This window comes from Triturus cristatus, chromosome 9 (genome assembly GCF_964204655.1).
Source record: "Triturus cristatus chromosome 9, aTriCri1.1, whole genome shotgun sequence".
In the NCBI taxonomy this organism is placed as follows: domain Eukaryota; kingdom Metazoa; phylum Chordata; class Amphibia; order Caudata; family Salamandridae; genus Triturus; species Triturus cristatus.
The window spans coordinates 1,214,221,032-1,214,238,221 of NC_140592.1; the positions used below are offsets into that span (position 1 = coordinate 1,214,221,032).

General features: G+C 50.4%; 1 protein-coding gene across 16 annotated transcripts in view; it reads right to left on the bottom strand.

The window, feature by feature from the left end:
* Positions 1-17,190, bottom strand: part of RBM25 (RNA binding motif protein 25) — a 341,694-nt gene that overhangs the window by 26,996 nt on the left and 297,508 nt on the right. The gene's annotated exons all lie outside the window — the stretch shown is intronic.

The window sequence follows — 17,190 nt, forward strand, 5'->3', positions numbered from 1 at the left end:
CTCTAAAGTGGTAGCTTGGTCGAGCAGTAAGGCAGTATCAGAGAACAGTGTAAAGCATTTGTTGTCCACAGTCAGCAAATGGTCTCACACAATAACTGAACTCTAGGCCAATGGTTTATATAAAAAAATATATGTTTGTTTTATTTTAGAACCAACAATAGGTATTAAAATATACTTTATCAGAATGAGATGCTTTAGTTAAATACTTTAGCAATATGCAATTGACTTTTGTAGATGGTTACAGGTTATTGCAATAAGCAACACAATTTCAAACAATAATGCATTGAGCTCAATGGAAGTTAAATTATTTGCAATAGATTACTTTCAGGATTACTTTTGTAACTCCAGGACTGGATCCTAGATTCAGCCCTGGGCCAGTTCTTAGAAACAAGTGATAAAAGTCGACTGTTACGATTTTTAGGCAATATTTTGCTATTTTAGAAGTTGACACTTAAAAGAAATTTCATAGAAAACAGTCAATGATTCCCTAGGGGAGAAAATTCAAGTTGCACGTATAGTATGTTCTTGTTACTTTTGTAATCCAGTACTGGGTTCCTAGACTCAGTACTGGGACCTCTATCAAAAACAGGTAAGTAATTACGTTTTCAAAGTTGGTACGATTTTTAAAGAATATTTGTAGTTTGCAAAAATCCACACTTAGAAGAAATTTCACAGAAAAACAGTCAATAGTTTCCTATGGAAGAAAACTGGGTTACTGGTAATTACGGTTATGAATATCTTTCAGGGTCAGTGCTGGGCACCAAGATCCAGCACTGGGATCTCTCCTAATAGCAGGTGAGTATTTTCGTTTGTTACTCGGTTGATTTTTGGTGAATATTTTAAGTTTTAGAAACTCCACACTTAGAAGAAATTTCAGAAGAAACCAGTCAATGTTACCCTGTGGAGGAAAATTGGGTTATCGGCTTTTGGGTAAGTACTCGACTGGCAGAGTAAAGGTTCTGGGCACAGACTCAGGGGTCTCCCAGGGTCAGGTAGGTACAGTTGTTACACCCTCAGTGGCACAGGGGCAGCCGGGTGCAGAGGGAGTTAGGCCCAATGTTATCCTATGGGAGGCAGGGGGGCCTTGGTTGGTGGCTGCTGACTAGCAGGCCACGCGGCTGTGGGAGCTGGGCTCCTGGTCACTTGCTCAGGGCAAATGGGGAAGTAGATAGGTGTAGAGGTTACACTGCCAGGGCCACTCGGGCGGCTGGGTGCTTGAGCCTTCGGGCGCTCAATGGTTTTCAATGGGAAAGCTCCTGGTTGAACAAAGGCTGCAAGCTCGGGGACGAAGATTCTTCAGGTGCCACTACCACTTCGAAAGGTAAGTTGGGTAGTTGGAGGATAGGTAGGTTCCCAGGAGTTGGGCACAGGGGGCCGCAGGGCGCCGGGTACAGGGGTGCCTTTTGGTGTCAGGAAATCTTACCCTCTGTTGATCGCGGTTGGGGGGGTACCTGGTTCTGAGGCTGCAGGCGTCGTCCGGAGAGTCGAGGTGAGTCCTTGGGTGCCGGATTCCGGGTCAGTCGCCGGGGGGGGAACGTCCTCGGGGTCTTTGTTCACTCCGGCACAGGCCAGGTGGGTGCAGTTTGCAGGGTTCGCGGTTCCGGGCTGATGCCAGGGGTTAGAAGCTGGTTTTGAGCAGAGCCTCTGCTCATGGGAGTCTCAGGTGCTTAGAGCCAAAAGGTAGCCAGGTCCAAAGCAGTTGGTGTCTTCCTCTTCTTAGCAGCTGCACAGCAGGTCTTTCTTCTTGCTGCTCTTTGTTTTTCGGGAGCTGGAATCTACGGAAGGAAGGTTCAGGGTGCCCCCTAAATACTACATTTAGGGGCGTTAAAGGTAGGTCAAGGGCAGGGACCAATGAGTCCCTGCCCTGGGGTGGGTACACCCCCTATCCTGTCACTCTTTTGTGGGAGGGGGGTAGTAGCCTAGTCCTGACTGGGCAGGGCCTCCCATCTTCTAGATGGTGAGCGCACGGAGATGTGTTTCACCTCGCCTTCCCCACCTGAGGGGTGGTGTTGGCAGGCTGGCACATCCCCTGTCCTTATTTGGGGTTTCCGGCCAGGCATCCCGCCAGAGTGGGGGCAGACAGTGGCCTGGGGAAGCTCAGAGGCGGCCTTTGAAGCTTCCCCCTGTCCATCCTGGGGAAGGAGACCTAGCACCTCGCCCAGGATGTGCATTGTTGCAGGCTCAGGAGAGCGAGGGCTCTCCTACCCAGGGGTCCAGCAACATGTCTGCTGTGTGGCAGCCTAGGCAGCCTCACAGACAAGACGTGGATTGTAGGTTAGGTTTCAGGGGCATCTCCAAGATGCCCTCTGGGGTGCTTGGTACATTAAATCCCACACTGGCATCAGTGCGGGTTTAATGTGCTGAGAAGATTGATACCAAACTTCTCAGTCTTCAGTGTTGCCATTATGGTGCTGTGGAGTTCGTGTTTGACGAGCTCTCAGCACCATGTACTCTTAAATGGCAGCACTGCACTTACAGTGCCCAGGAATGGACCTGGGTACTGTAGGGACACAGGGCTCATGCGCCTGTGCCCACACCACTGGCATAGGGCACCCAGCTAGAGGGGTGGCTGATGTATGCCAGGACAGTGTAGGTGGTGGGCAGGGCACACCGGGATGTGTGCCATGTTGACTCTTTGTTTAGTCTTGTACCCAGACACTCAGCCTGCAAGGGCAGTGTGTGTGTGTGTTAGGGTACAGGGCCTCTAACGGTGGCACAATAAGTGCTGCAGCCCTTAGAGGCCTTCCCTGGTCACAAGGCCCTGGGTACCTAGGGAACCATTTACTAGGGGCGGACATGTGGGCAGGGTTTGCCAATTGGGTTTGAGGTTTTTAGGGAAGGAACATAGGCCCTGGGCACCTGATTGGCAGGAGTCCAGGGCACACTCAGTCAAAGTACATTCAGCAATTCAGCAAAAAGTGGGGGCATACCATGCAAGAAAGATGGCACTTTCTCACAATTATTCTGCCATCTAGTCTGGATTGATTACATTTCTTTTTTTTGTGGGTGTAAACTACCACCATTTGGTGTCCCCCGAGTGAAGTCAGACAGTGCCCCAGATGATCCCGTGCGTGGTAGACATTGCCAAATTTTCTCTTTGTTTATTTTGTTTTCTTTCTCTTATGACTTTTCTCTTCCCTATTCGAGACCTCCTTCCCACCTGTTTGCTTTTCTCACTTCTGTGGAGGTGGGTGGGTCACATGCGACTCAAGAAAACTCAACCTGCAGAACTACTCCAACTGGCAAGTGACCATTACGTTGTGCAGCATGAATCTTTTTCTGGATTCACATGACCTGCATTAGATTATGTAGTGGTTTTCTCCTTCTTGAGATGGTAGGGGTGAGATGAGGAAGAGACCTTGAACAGGTTTTGAAGTACTTTCTGTCCCATCTGAGCTTCATTTGTCGTTTATATAGCCACAGAATAGTGTTTGGTAAAGGTGCGTGGAGATGCCCATGTTGCAGCTGCTCATATATTGTCTATTGGCACCTTTGTCATGAAGGCTAGGGTTGCACCCTTCGTCCTTGTTGAATGCGCCTTTGGGAGTAGAGTTAAGAGGTTTTCCAGTTGAGCAGCATGTTTGAAAGGTCTCCACAATTCATTGTGAGATTGTTCCCTTCGTAACAAGTGAACCCTTGCTGGTTTTAGCATACGAGATGAACAATTGGATCCCTTTACAAAACAGTTTAGTCTTCTGTAGACAATATAGTAATGCTCTTACGTGAAGGGTATGCAAGCGCCTCTCCAGCAGTGTTTGCGGGTTCTAGAAAGAAAAAAACTGGTAACAATGCTTTAAATCAGATGAAATTCTCACCACCTTGGGTAGAAATTGAGGATTAGTTCTAAGAACTATTCAGTCCTTGTAAATTTGCATATATGGTTCCTCAATCGTTAACGCTTGGAATTCACTTACTCTCCATAGCGAAGTTATTTCTATTAAGGCGGCAGTTTTAGTGTGATGCCGTAGTTCTGCCTTAGGCATAGATTTGAATGGTTCTGTTATTAGTTGTGTCAGTAGTGTGTAAGCTCCACATAGGGGCTAGGGCCTTCCTGGGAGGAGCTATTCTTTTGGAAACTTCCAGGAATCTTTTAATGACGATGTGAACTTTTTTTTTTACATGATGCAAATTTTTTCTTACATGATGCTTTCCTATTGTAAGCCACAATAGCAGCAAGATACACCTTGAAAGACATAGTTAAATGCACAGTCTAGTAACTGAGTGAGGTATATTAGTACTGTTTCCTGTGTAGACATCGAGTCTAGAACATTGTTGCCTATGCCCCACAAGAGATACCATCTCCATTTCACTGCGTAGCATTGTCTTGCTGTTGGTTTTGTTGCCTCCATTGTACTTTGGGGTAAGTTTAGGTGTCCAAATTCAGGTCCCAGGCTGCTAGACTGAGTTGCTGGTTCCGGGTGGAACACTTGTCCTTTTTGCAGTGTGAGATAGTCTTGTTCTTCCTTGATCTTTATCTGTCCTATGGACAGCTCAAGTAGGTTTGGGTACCAGGTTTGTCTAGCACATTGAGGGGCTATGAGGATTAAGTTCATTCTCGGTTAACTGGCTTTTTCAAGTACTCTAATAAAGGGATCGGGGGGAAAAGCCAGGAAAATCTACCTGGCCAATTTAGTAACATTCCCTTCTGACTGGTGGTCTTGAAACCTGGAAGAGTTGGCATTTTCTGTTACCTAGTGTTGCGAATAGGTCTATTGTTGGCATTCCCCCAGAGCTTGAAGATCTTGTTTAGGCTCTTTGTTTTATCTTCCATTCATGTGAGGTGCTGTTCTGTCTACCGAGTCGATCTGCCTCTGTTGTCCTTCACTGGTAGATTAATTGTTTGAAGGGTGATCGTCCATGGTATTGCCCATTACCATATCTCTTGAGCTAGTTAGCTTAGGGTGAACGACTTTGTTCCTCCGGGTAGCCATGCGCTCTACAAATGTTTTTCTATTCCTTGCTTGTTCAAGTAAAACAGTTGTATTGTCCGTCTGAATTAGTAGTCTTTCCTGTAATGTGCACTTGAAAAGCTTTCAGTGCAATCAACACAGTCATCATCTCTAGGAAGTTGATGTGTTTTATGGACAAAGTTGCTCCACTGACCCGGAATTTTTACGTTTCCTGATGCACTACCCACCCCTTGTGCAACATATCGGTTGTGATGGTCACTGAGGGAGTTGTTGCTTTGAAAGGTCTCCCTATGATTATATTCTTGGATGCCCACCACTGTCCCTTCAGTACCTTTTCTGTTACAATCACTACATCCTCCCAACTCCCGGTGGTTTGTAATCAGCTGTTGAATAGCCATGTTTGCAATGGGTGCATGTGTAATGAATATGCTACTTACCAGTATGCATCTGTTCTTGGCATGTAGGGCTGCTGACATTCATATCTGTGCATAGATCGCCGCCTAGTGTTGGGTCCGGATGTTTGCACGTTGTTGTCCTGGAAGAGTCTTCGAAGTATCCTTGGATAGGTGACTCCTCCCCTGGACTACAGTGCGCATGGGCATCCTCTCCATCCTCAGATTGTTTTTCGCCATTGTGGCAGTGATGGAGTAGATACAGAAAGCGATGACCATGCTTGCAATAATTCTGAGAGCTGCAGCTGCGACAGGCGCCGGGGAGGAGGGAGGGCGATATGAATGTCAGCAGCCCTACATGCCAAGAACAGATGCATACTGGTAAGTAGCATATTCAGTTCGAGGCATGTGGGCTGCTGAATTCATATCTGTGCATAGAATACATAGCAGTGCCCTCTATTGGCGGCGGCTACCCGTGCCAGCTGCAGCGGTCTGAAAAAGTGTTTTGAGAACAGCCTGTCCTACAGCTGCCTGCTGTTTTGACTGCACATCTACGCAATAGTGTTTTGTAAATGTGTGTGTAGTGGACCATGTGGCTGCTCTGCATATATCATGCAGGGGAATATTTCCTAGGAAGGCCATGGAAGCCCCCAACTTGCGTGTTGAGTGGGCTCGTGGTGGAATAGTTAATGTGCGTTTTGCCTTTTGATAACAGATTTGAATACACTTAACTATCCATCTGGCTATCCCTGCTTTGGAGATGGCGTTACCTTTGTGGTGTGGGGCAAAGGCAACGAACAGTTGTTTTGTCTTCCTGAAGGGTTTAGTCCTGTCGATGTAGTACATGAGGGCCCTCCGTACATCTAGTGTATGTAATGCCCTCTCTGCAACAGTTTGTGGGTTTTGGAAGAAAACGGGCAGTTCAATAGTCTGGTTCATGTGGAACTGCGATATTACCTTGGGCATGAATTTGGGGTTGGTACGTAGTACGACCCTGTTGGCGTGAACCTGAATAAATGGCTCTTGAACGGTTAGTGCCTGGAGTTCACTAACTCTTCTTAGGGAAGTGATCGCTACCAGGAAGGCTACTTTCCAGGTAAGGAATTGAATCTCGCATGAGTGTAGAGGTTCAAAGGGTGGACCCATCAGGCGTGTGAGGACCAAGTTGAGGTTCCACATTGGAGCCGGTGGGTGACTAGGTGGAATGACTCGTTTGAGTCCTTCCAAGAATGCTTTGATGGCAGGCACTCTGAAGAGAGAGAGGTGCTGCCTGGTTTGCAGATAGGCTGATATTGCGGTCAAATGGACACGTATAGAGGTGTACGCCAGATTGCATCGGTATAGGTGTAAGAGGTAACATATGATGTTGTGGATGGATGCGTCCAGCGGGTTAATGTCATTATTACCGCAATAAATGACGAACCGTTTCCATTTGGCTGCATAGCAAGCTCTTGTAGTGGGTCTCCTGGCCTCCTTGATGATGTCCATACAGTCAGGTGGCAGATTGAGATAGCCAAACTCTAGGACTTCAGGAGCCAGATCGCCAGGTTCAGCTGTTGCGGATCTGGGTGCTGAACCTCTCCATGGTTCTGCGTCAAATGCGCGGGTTTGATCCGCAGCCTTTGATGCGGTACCACGGAAAGTTCGAGGAAGGTGGTGTACCACGGCTGGCGTGCCCACGTGGGAGCAACTAGGACGAGTGTCAGGGAGTGTTGTCGGAGTTTGCGAGCCACCAGCGGTATCAACGGTGCTGGGGGAAAAGCGTACGCAAATTTGCCGGACCAGTTCATCCATATCGCATTGCCCTGCGACTGCGGGTGTGGGAATCTGGCGGCGAAGCTTTGGCATTTTGCGTTTTCGCTTGTCGCGAATAGGTCTATTTCTGGGTGACCCCACTGCTGGAAGTACGGTTGGAGTACCGATGGGTGTAACTCCCACTCGTGCATCTGGTGGCTGTGTCTGCTGAGCAGATCCGCCATCTGGTTGTCCTTGCCGGGGAGGTGTTCCGCCATGAGGAACATGTTCCTCTGAATGGCCCACTTCCACATGCTCTGAGCCAGATGAGACAACTGTGGAGAGTGTGTCCCTCCCTGCTTCTGTATGTAGTACATTGCGGTCATGTTGTCCGTCCGGATCAACACGACCTTGTTGCACAGATGTACTTTGAAAGCCTTCATGGCCAGGAAGATTGCCATCAGTTCCAGAAGGTTGATGTGCATCTTCCTCTGTTGTGTCGTCCATAGTCCCTGCACTGTGTAGTGGAGTACATGAGCTCCCCATCCCTGGAGAGACGCGTCCGCTGTCAGTACTATTTGTGGAACAGGCTCTTGGAACGGTCGGCCCTTGCAAAGGTTTTGTGGATTCCACCAATGCAGAGAGTTGTATGCCCGACCGCTCACCAACACTAGGTCTTTCAACTGTCCTTGAGCCTGATTCCACTGACGTGCTAGGCACTCCTGAAGTGGGCGCATATGTAATCTCGCGTGCGGGACTATGAAGATGCAGGAGGCCATCATGCCTATCAACTGCATAAACACTCGCGCTGGAAGCGAGTGGTTGGGTCTGAACTTGGAGATCAGCGCTTGTATGCCGTTGATCCTCACTAAATTTGGCTGAGCTGTGGCCGCCAGAGTGTCTATAGTCGCACCTAGGTACTGTTGTACGTGTGCGGGCTGGAGATGAGACTTTGGGTAATTTAGTGAGAATCACAGACTGTGAAGAAGGTGAATGGTACGGGACACGTGGCTTGCACATTGCTGGGCTGATCTCGCTTGAACGAGCCAGTCGTCTAAGTAGGGGTAGACGTGTATGTGCTGTCTCCGTAAATGTGCCGCCACCGTAGCTAGGCACTTTGTGAAAACCCTGGGCGCTGTTGTCACGCCGAAGGGAAGGACTTTGAACTGATAGTGCTGCCCCTGAACAGTGAACCTGAGGTATTTTTTGTGTGAGGGGTGGATGGGTATGTGAAAATACGCATCCTTGAGGTCCAGTGATGCTAGGAAGTCTCCCTGCTGGAGGAGCGGAAGGACTTGCTGTAGAGTGAGCATGTGAAAGTGCTCCGAAAGAATGTACTGGTTCAGGGGTCTCAGGTCTAATATAGGCCTGAGCGACCCGTCCTTTTTTGGAATTAAGAAGTAGAGGGAGTAAACCCCCGTGCCCCGCTCGTGGACGGGTACGACCTCGATAGCGCCTTTTAGAAGCATACTTTCTACCTCTTGCTGTAAGAGCGTCAAGTGCTCTGAGGACATAGGACGGTTTCTTGGTGGTATTGTGGGTGGAGTGGAAGTTAACTCCAGACAGTAACCGTATTTTATAATATCTTTGACCCACCTGTCCGTGGTGATGGAGTTCCACGTGGACAGGAACCGTTGTAGCCTTCCCCCGACAGGTGTTATGTGGTCGGGAGGAAGGGAGAGGGCGTCACTGCTTGTTCTTGGGGGAGGACCTGGTGTTGCCGTAGCCACGTCCTCTGCCCTTGGTACTGGAGCCACGATAGCCACCTCGGGTGTTCTTATCGTAGGTGGTCTGCGTATTACCCTTGTTATATGTTTGTTGTGACCCCTGTCCTCTGCCTGCTCCCTTGTTTCCGGGGCGACGAAAGGAGCCGCTCCGAAAGGACTGAGTTTGTAGGGCGCCCATGGACTTTGCAGTGTCCGTGTCCTTTTTTATCTTCGAGGGTGGCGTCAACCTCAGGCCCGAACAAAAAGTCGGGGTTGACGGGCTGATTAAGGATATTGTTTTGTACCTCAGGCTTGAATCCTGAGATACGTAGCCAGGCGTGACGTCGTAGGATGACGCTAGTGTTGATGGCCCTGGCAGCCGTGTCAGCAGCGTCTAGTGCACATTTGATGGCAGCATTTGTGAGTAGCTGTCCCTCTCTGATAAGGATTTCTGCACCTTCTTTGTAGGGGTCAGGGAGGTGTTGAAGGAGTTGCTCCATTGTGTCATAGTGCGCCCTATCGTAGCGAGCGAGGAGCGCTTGAGTGTTAGCTATGCGCCATATGCTTGCAGCTTGTGCGGCAACTCGCTTGCCGGAGGTCTCCAGCACCTTGGACTCCTTGTCCGGGGGAGGAGCGTCACCCGTTGTCTGCGAGTGTGCCCTCTTGCGGGCATTCGCCACAACGATGGAGTCGAGTGGTAATTGTCCTCTGATGTAAGTAGGATCTCCAGGTGCTGATCTGTATTTCTTATCGATCCTGGGGTTTATCACTCGTGCCCTGGTGGGTTCCCTGAAAATGTCAGTGGCTGGCTTAAGGACCCCCTTCAACATTGGCAGAGTTTTTACATGTCTTTCTGAGGATGCAAAGGTGTCCATTAGAAAGTCATCTTCGATGATATCAGAGTGAAGCTGTACATCATGGTTGTTCGCCGCCCGTTCAATCAGAGCGTTGAACGCCGCAGTATCCTCTGTGGGTGACGTTTTTGCCCCATATAGTTGTGGGTCCTGTGCATCAAGAGGTGCACTGGGGTCTGCAGGGTCGCCCCAAGTTTGGTCAGGGTCCTGCTGGTCATCAGGGTCCGTGTCCACATGGTAGGGGACTTGTTCACCCATGTAGTCCTCCAATGCATCCGTGTCGGAGCGTGTGGGGGAGGCCCGGTGTGGATCCTGGTAGGGTGAATGAAAGGGTTCATACAGGAGAGGTTCTGTGTCCACAGGCAGCTTCCTTTTTAGCGGGATCCTGAAAGGTTCCAATGGCGGTTCCGAAGTTATCCTTCGGTCGTGGAGAATCATCCTGCCAGTGTCGGCGTCGATGACGCGTGACGGAGACGGCTCGACAGGCGTAACCGCAGTTTTGGTGGCCTGTGTCCTGAGTTGAAACGCCTTCGGGATTGTGGATGGAGGCAAGCCGAAGGTAATGCTGGTCGGCACCGACGAAACCGCTGGATCGATCGAACCCGACTGGTCCTGGAGGGCAGTCTTGGTTTTGCAGCCTGGCATTGCGCCAGGCCGTACTCGGGGCGCCTTAGAGGTCGTGGCCCCCGCCAGGGTCGTCGAGGCGGCTGCAGATATCTTCTGCGCCCGTGGTGCATCGAGCCGAGGTGCGGAGATCACCGTCGACGTCTTCGACACGTAAGGTTTCGGTGTCGTCGAGGGAGTGCTGCGAGGCGTAGCAGGCGGGACGGCCCTCGGTGTCGGTGGCGTCGACGCCGGTAACTGAGCAGGTTTTTCGGCGCCGATGGCCTTCTTCCGTTTGTCGACTCCCATGTCGCCCGTCTCGAGTTCGGCACCGAAGTCCCCCTTGGTGCGGTCGGTGCCGACACGGTGCGCCGGCGTCGAAGGTGTTGAAGGCCTCGATCCGACTAGCGCCACTTTCAGTTTCGGTTTCGTAGGAACCTGAGCAGCTTTCGGTTTCGTGGAAGGGAAACCAGCTGGCTTAAGCGGTAATGGCTGCCGCTGAACGTCCGAGGCCGGGCCCGAGGGCGGGGCCGAAGGACTGCGTGATAGGTCTCGGGTAAGGCCCGAAGGCGATCCCTCGACCGGAGCCATAGTCTGTGGCACTGGTGAATTCTCAGTTTGAACAGGTAGGCCTTGTTCATCATCGGAGCTACTCTCTTCGGCCCCTAAGGCCTCCTCGTCGTCTCCTACCTCGGTGTCGTCTTCACCTCTGTGGAAGAGTGACTCGTCGGCCTCGTCCGATCCGGGTTCTTGGTCGGAAACGGGACTGGAGGGTAAGACTTCTACTTCTTCGACGTCGTCCGCGTCGAAGATGTCAGCTGGGGCCGGTGCCGCGTGCTGCGCTTCGAGCCGCGCCGCTCGACGATTCCGCAGAGTCTTCTTTGAACGGAACCGGGCACAGGCCATACATGTCGACTCGTCGTGGTCCGGCGAAAGGCATTTGTTGCACACCGGATGGACGTCGATGTGTGGGTACTTCGCATTACATACCGGACACCTTTTGAATGGCGTCCTCGATTCCATCGTCGAAGTAGTTGATGGACAGGTAAATGCGAACAAAGTCGGTGCTGAAAGTTTCGAAAACCGATCGATAAACAGTACCGACGCGAACTAAAGGCCTTGTGGCCTCGACAAAATTTTTTCCTAACTTGAGCTAAGATAGCACATCCGAACCCAATGGCGGAAAAAAACAATCTGAGGATGGAGAGGATGCCCATGCGCACTGTAGTCCAGGGGAGGAGACACCTATCCAAGGATACTTCGAAGACTCTTCCAGGACAACAACGTGCAAACATCCGGACCCAACACTAGGCGGCGATCTATGCACAGATATGAATTCAGCAGCCCACATGCCTCGAACCTGTGCATGTCTAATGAGAAGGATAATTGATGCAATCATGCCAATCAGTTTCAGGACTGTCCTTACTGTTGGAGACTGACCCTTCTGGTAGAAGAGAGTCCGCTATGATTGCTTGAACCCTCTTTTGTGTTGGGTACGCCCGTTATATCTTGGAGCTTAGTCGTGCTCCTAGGAAAATCTCCTTTTCTGGATTGGCCAATGACTGAGGTTTATGGAGAATCCCAGTTTCTGGAGGGTTGTGATCACTGTCTGGATGTCTGACATTTTTGTCTTGACTTCGCCTTTACAACCTAGTCATCTACATCAGGGTAGACGTGGTTCTGTGAGAAAGTGCCCTTTTTCCTGCATGGTATGCCCCCACTTTTTGCTGATTTGCTGATGTGCTTTGACTGAGTGTGCCGTGGGCTCCTGCCAATCAGGTACCCAGGGCCTGTGTTCCTTCCCTAAAAATGGATTGAAGCCTAAACCCAATTGGCATATCTGGCCACATGTCAACCCCTGATAAATGGTACCCAAGGGACTGTAACCTGAGAAGCCCCCTAAGGACTGCAGCACTTATTGTTCCACCCTTAGAGGCCCTGTACCCCGACGCACACACTGCCTTTGCAGGCTGTGTGTCTGGGTGCAGAACAAAGAGTCGACATGGCACACATCCCTGTGTGCCATGTCCACAACACACACTGCCCTGGCATACTTCAATCATCCCTCTAGCTGGGTGCCCTATGCCAGAGGTGTGGGCACAGGTGCATGAGCCCTGTGCCCGTACAGTACCCAGGTCCATTCCTGGGCACTGTAAGTGCAGTGCTGCCATTAAGAGTATATGGTGCTGGAGGTCATCAACACGAACTCCACAGCACCATGATGGCTACACTGAAGACTGAAGTTTGGTATCAAACTTCGTAGCATAGTAAACCCAGACTGATGCCAGTGTGGGATTTAATGTACAATGCACGACAGAGGGCATCTTAGAGATGCCCCCTGAACCTAAGCTACAATCAACGTCTGGTCTGAGAGACTGCCTAGGCTGCCACACAGCAGACATGTTGCTGGACCCCTGGGTAGAGAGCCATCCACTCTCCTGGGCGAGGTGCTAGGTCTCCTCCCCCAGGATGGGCAGGGGAAGCTTCAAAAGGCATGCCGCTTTTGTGAGCTTCTCCAGGCCACTTGCTGTACCCAGCAACTGTCCCCTACCGGTTCTAAACCCCCTCTCTTATGGGAAGACTGGCCGGAAACACCAAGGAAGGACTGGGGGTGTGCCTGCCTCTGCCAACCCCACCCCTCAGGTGGGGGAGGCGAGGTGAAGCACATCCCTGGGCTATCGCCATCTTGAAGATGGGGAGCCCTGCCCAATCAGTACTAGGCCACTGCCCCCCTCCAACAGGAGGGTGGCAGGATAGGAGGTGTACCCACCCCAGGGCAGGGACACAGTGGTCCCTGCCCTTTACCTACCTGTAACGCCCCTAAATTTAGTATTAGGGGCACCCTGAACCAACCTTCCTTAGATTCCGAAACAGCAAAGAAGATCAGGAAGAAAGAAGACCTGCCGTGCAGCTAACAAGAGGAAGACACCGATTGCTTTGGCCCCAGCCCTACCAGCCTGTCGACCCTAGAACCTGCTTGTGCTAAATCCCGGCATCTCCCGTGGCCAGCAACCTCGCAAACCCCGGAGGACCTGGCTACCTTGTGAATCTGAGCATCTGGGACTCCCAAGAGAAGTGGCACTGCTCAAAGCAAATAACTGACCCGTGGCACCAGCCAGGAACCGCGAACCCTGCACACACTGCACCCGCCAAGCCTGGCCTGTGCGGGAGTGGACAAAGACCCAGAGGACGTCCCCCAGGCGACTGGGACCCCGAATCCGGCACCCAAGGACCCACCTCGACGCTCCTGACGCCTGCAGCCTCAGAACCAGGGAGCCCGCCAACCGCGATCCATAGAGGGTAAGATTTCCCAACATCAAAAGGCACCCCTGCACCCTGCGGCCCCCTGTGCCCAACTCCTGGGTACCTACCTATCCTCCAACTACCCAACTTACCTCTCAAAGTGGTGGTCACACCTGAAGAATCTCTTGCAGCCTTTGCTCGTCCTTGAGCTTTTCCATTGCAATCCATTGAGCGCTTAAAGGCTCAAAAGAACCCTGCACCCAGCCGCCCGAGTGGCCCTGGCAGTGTAACCTCTACTCCTACCTACTTCCCCATTTGCCCTGAGCAAGTGACCAGGAGGCCAGCTCCCACAGTCGCGTGGCCTGCTAGTCAGCAGCCACCAACCAAGGCACCCCTGCCTCCCATAGGTTAACATTGGGCCTAACTCTTTGCACCCGGCCGCCCCAGTGCCGCTGAGGGTGTAACAACTGTACCAACCAGACCCTGGGAGACCCCAGAGTCTGTGCCCAGAACCTTAACTCTGGGAGACGAGTACTTACCCAAAAGTCGATAACCCAATTTTCTTCCATAGGGTAACATAGACTGGGTTCTTCTGGAATTTCTTCTAAGTGTGGAGTTTCTAAAACTTAAAATATTCACCTAAAATCACCGGAGTAACGAAAACGGAAATACTCACCTGCTATTAGGAGAGATCCCAGTGCTGGATCTTGGTGCCCAGCACTGACCCTGAAAAGTACTTACAACCGAACTTACCACTAACCCAATTTTCTTCCATAGGAAATCATTGACTGTTTTTCTGTGAACTTTCTTCCAAGTGTCGATTTTTGCAAACTGCAAATATTGTTTAAAAATCGTACAAACTGTGAAAACGTAGTTACTTACCGGTTTTAGATAGAGGTCCCAGTACTGAGCCTAGGAGCCCAGCCCTGGATTACAAAAGTAACGAGAACCTACTTTACCTGCAACTTCTCCCATAGGGAATTATTGACTGTTTTTCTATGAAATTTCATCGAAGTGTCAACTTTTAAAATAGCAAAATATTGCCTAAAAATCACAACAGTCACAAACGATTTTACTCACTTGTTTCCAAGACCTGTCCCAGGACTGAATCTAGGATCCAGTCCTGGAATTAGAAAAGTAATCCTGAAAGTAATCTATTGCAAATAACTTAAAATTCACATTGAGCTCAATGTATTATTGTGTTTGAAATTGTGTTGCCTATTGCAATAACCTGTAACTATTACCTACAAAAGTCAATTGCATATTGCAAAAGTATTTAACTAAAGCCTCTCATTATGAGAAAGAATATTTTAATACCTATTGTTGGTTCTAAAATAAAACAACCATATATTTTTTATACACACCATTGGCCTAGAGTTCACTGTACGTATTTGGGAACAGTATATACAGAGCCACTTCCTCACACTGTGCCAATCAGCAGACAGACCCAGGCACCCATGACCTTTAAGTGCGCGAGCCACGTCCTGGGTGCGGTATTTGCTACAGGAGACCCGCAAACTTATATACATGTATCAGGGGCGGGGCTTTCCATGGTGCAGCAGGTGTAGTGGCACCGGGACCCAGAAGTGGTGGCGAGTCAACTTTAAAGGGGGAAAAGAGAATCAGCAGTTGTGAACAGACGTGTTGCTTAGAATTTGAGGACAAAAATTGCCTGAAGCATAATTTTGCAAGATACTTTGAGAACATTACTATAAACGCTCAGAACGCGCAATATGGTCAAATTAAGTATTAACACTAGTAAAGACACTGTTCTGGGAGCAGTAGGTTTTAACCTCAGTGAGAGGCTCACAAATGGCCTTTCTACAGAAATCAAGCGAAGACCAGCCCAGCGCCATAATCCAGCTATTCTCTTTGTAACTTTTCGAACAAAACCAGCTTCCTTCCTGGCAACATGAAAAGTAACTGGATAAGAATCTGGCCATTGTTTTCCGCAGCCTCCTCGCCAGTCTGCAAACAATCCAAGGAATGCCTTTGTACACACCACACTGCTACAAGGAATACTGCGCACATACCACCTTCTTCAGATCTCACAGTATGGAAATAGAACCAGACCAAGCAGGTTCTACCCCCCTCCCCCCTTCATCCTACAACAAGCGCAAAAGTGAAAGGAGGACACCAGCTGTGATGTCACGCAACAGACCACCGTCGGTGCAAAGATCACCCTTCCCTTGCAGAAACTCCACTGTTCCTACAGCTTAGCCCCCCACATAGAAGACACGTCATCGGCCCGGCAGAGTCACGAGACCCGCAAGCTGTTCTCGGTTACCAAAGAATGTCCAGTCTCTGCGGGCTCTTGCAGCACCCAAAGGTTTGCTCATAAACAGACGCCTGGCGTTGTCAAAGTCCGGGGTGCCCAATACCAAGGCTGTGAAGTTTTGATTCCACGCCGGGCCTCCCTCCCTTTTCTTCACTCCTGCAGGTTCTTCTTCCTCCCTGCTTCTGTGACTGTTATTCCGTCTTTCTCTTCCTCCTTTCTTCCTTTCATGTTTCTCTCTCTCCTGATCTGGATCAGTCTGAAGATGAAAAAGAAGTGCCAGTCCCCAAAAAGGCATGCCGGTGGGTCCTAGCAGCAACCACCGGCTCAAATTAAGCACTGATGCGCCGTATCCTCTTTTGGGCCTTCAACACGCTCCCCTTGAGCGCCCCCATCACAAGCCTCGAGTCATCTTCTCTCTAGCAGCCCCCTCCTGTTTTTGCATTGTTCCTACTCACTATCTCCTGATTCAGCAGTGGCCTCACATCCTGAAAACATCGAAATAACCGCTGGCCTTGCACAACCGCCCCCCCCTCCCCCCACCACCACCACCACAAGCATACCACCTTCTTCAGATCTCAGAGTATAGAAATAGAACCAGACAGAGCAGGTTCTACAGCACCCCCCCCCCCCCCCCCCATCATCCTACAACAAGCGCGAAAGTGAAAGGAGGACCCCAGCTGTGACATCACGCTACAGACCGTCGGTGCAAGGATCACCCCTTCCTTGCAGAAACTCCACTATTCCTACAGCTTAGCCCCCCACGTAGAAGACACGTCATCGGCCCGGCAGAGTCACGAGACCCGCAAGCTGTTCTCGGTTACCAAAGAATGTCCAGTCTCTGCGGGCTCTCGCAGCACTCCACCTTTAAACTCCCCGTGACGTGCTGTCCTCCTGCATCGAAAACACGCGCACCCTCCAGCAGGAAACTCAATACTTGAAAAACAAGCGAGGAGGGAGCCAGCTGCTAGTATAAACACACAGCACCGGCAACGACATCCAGAAGAACTACTAAATCTATGGCCCCAAGATACACACAGCAGGGCAACACGTGCACAACGCTAACACTACAACGTAGAGCACCTACTGCAACGCACACTGACAGCGCTGGCAACACACGCATCGACAATATGAGGCACTAACAAACACTGAAAGGAGGACCGCGCTGCAGCCGGATCTCTTGTCTTTATGGGGCCATGTGTTTGAAACACATGGCCCCATAAAGATAAGAAACCTTTTGCGACGCACGGAAAGCAGGCGAGCCCGTCCAAGTGGGCCGTCTGAAAAAGCCACAGGCAACATCCAAAGCTCTTTTCCAATGGCTGGCCACCGTTTAGCATAAACAGTGACGCTAGCCAATGGAAAAGAGGGGCGAGGCTTAAAGCCCTTTACTGAAACTCCTCAAAATCATTAAATCTCATTAGATCTCGCCGAGCGAGCTGCGCAGCAAAGCTAGCCGAGACCTAAAAAGAA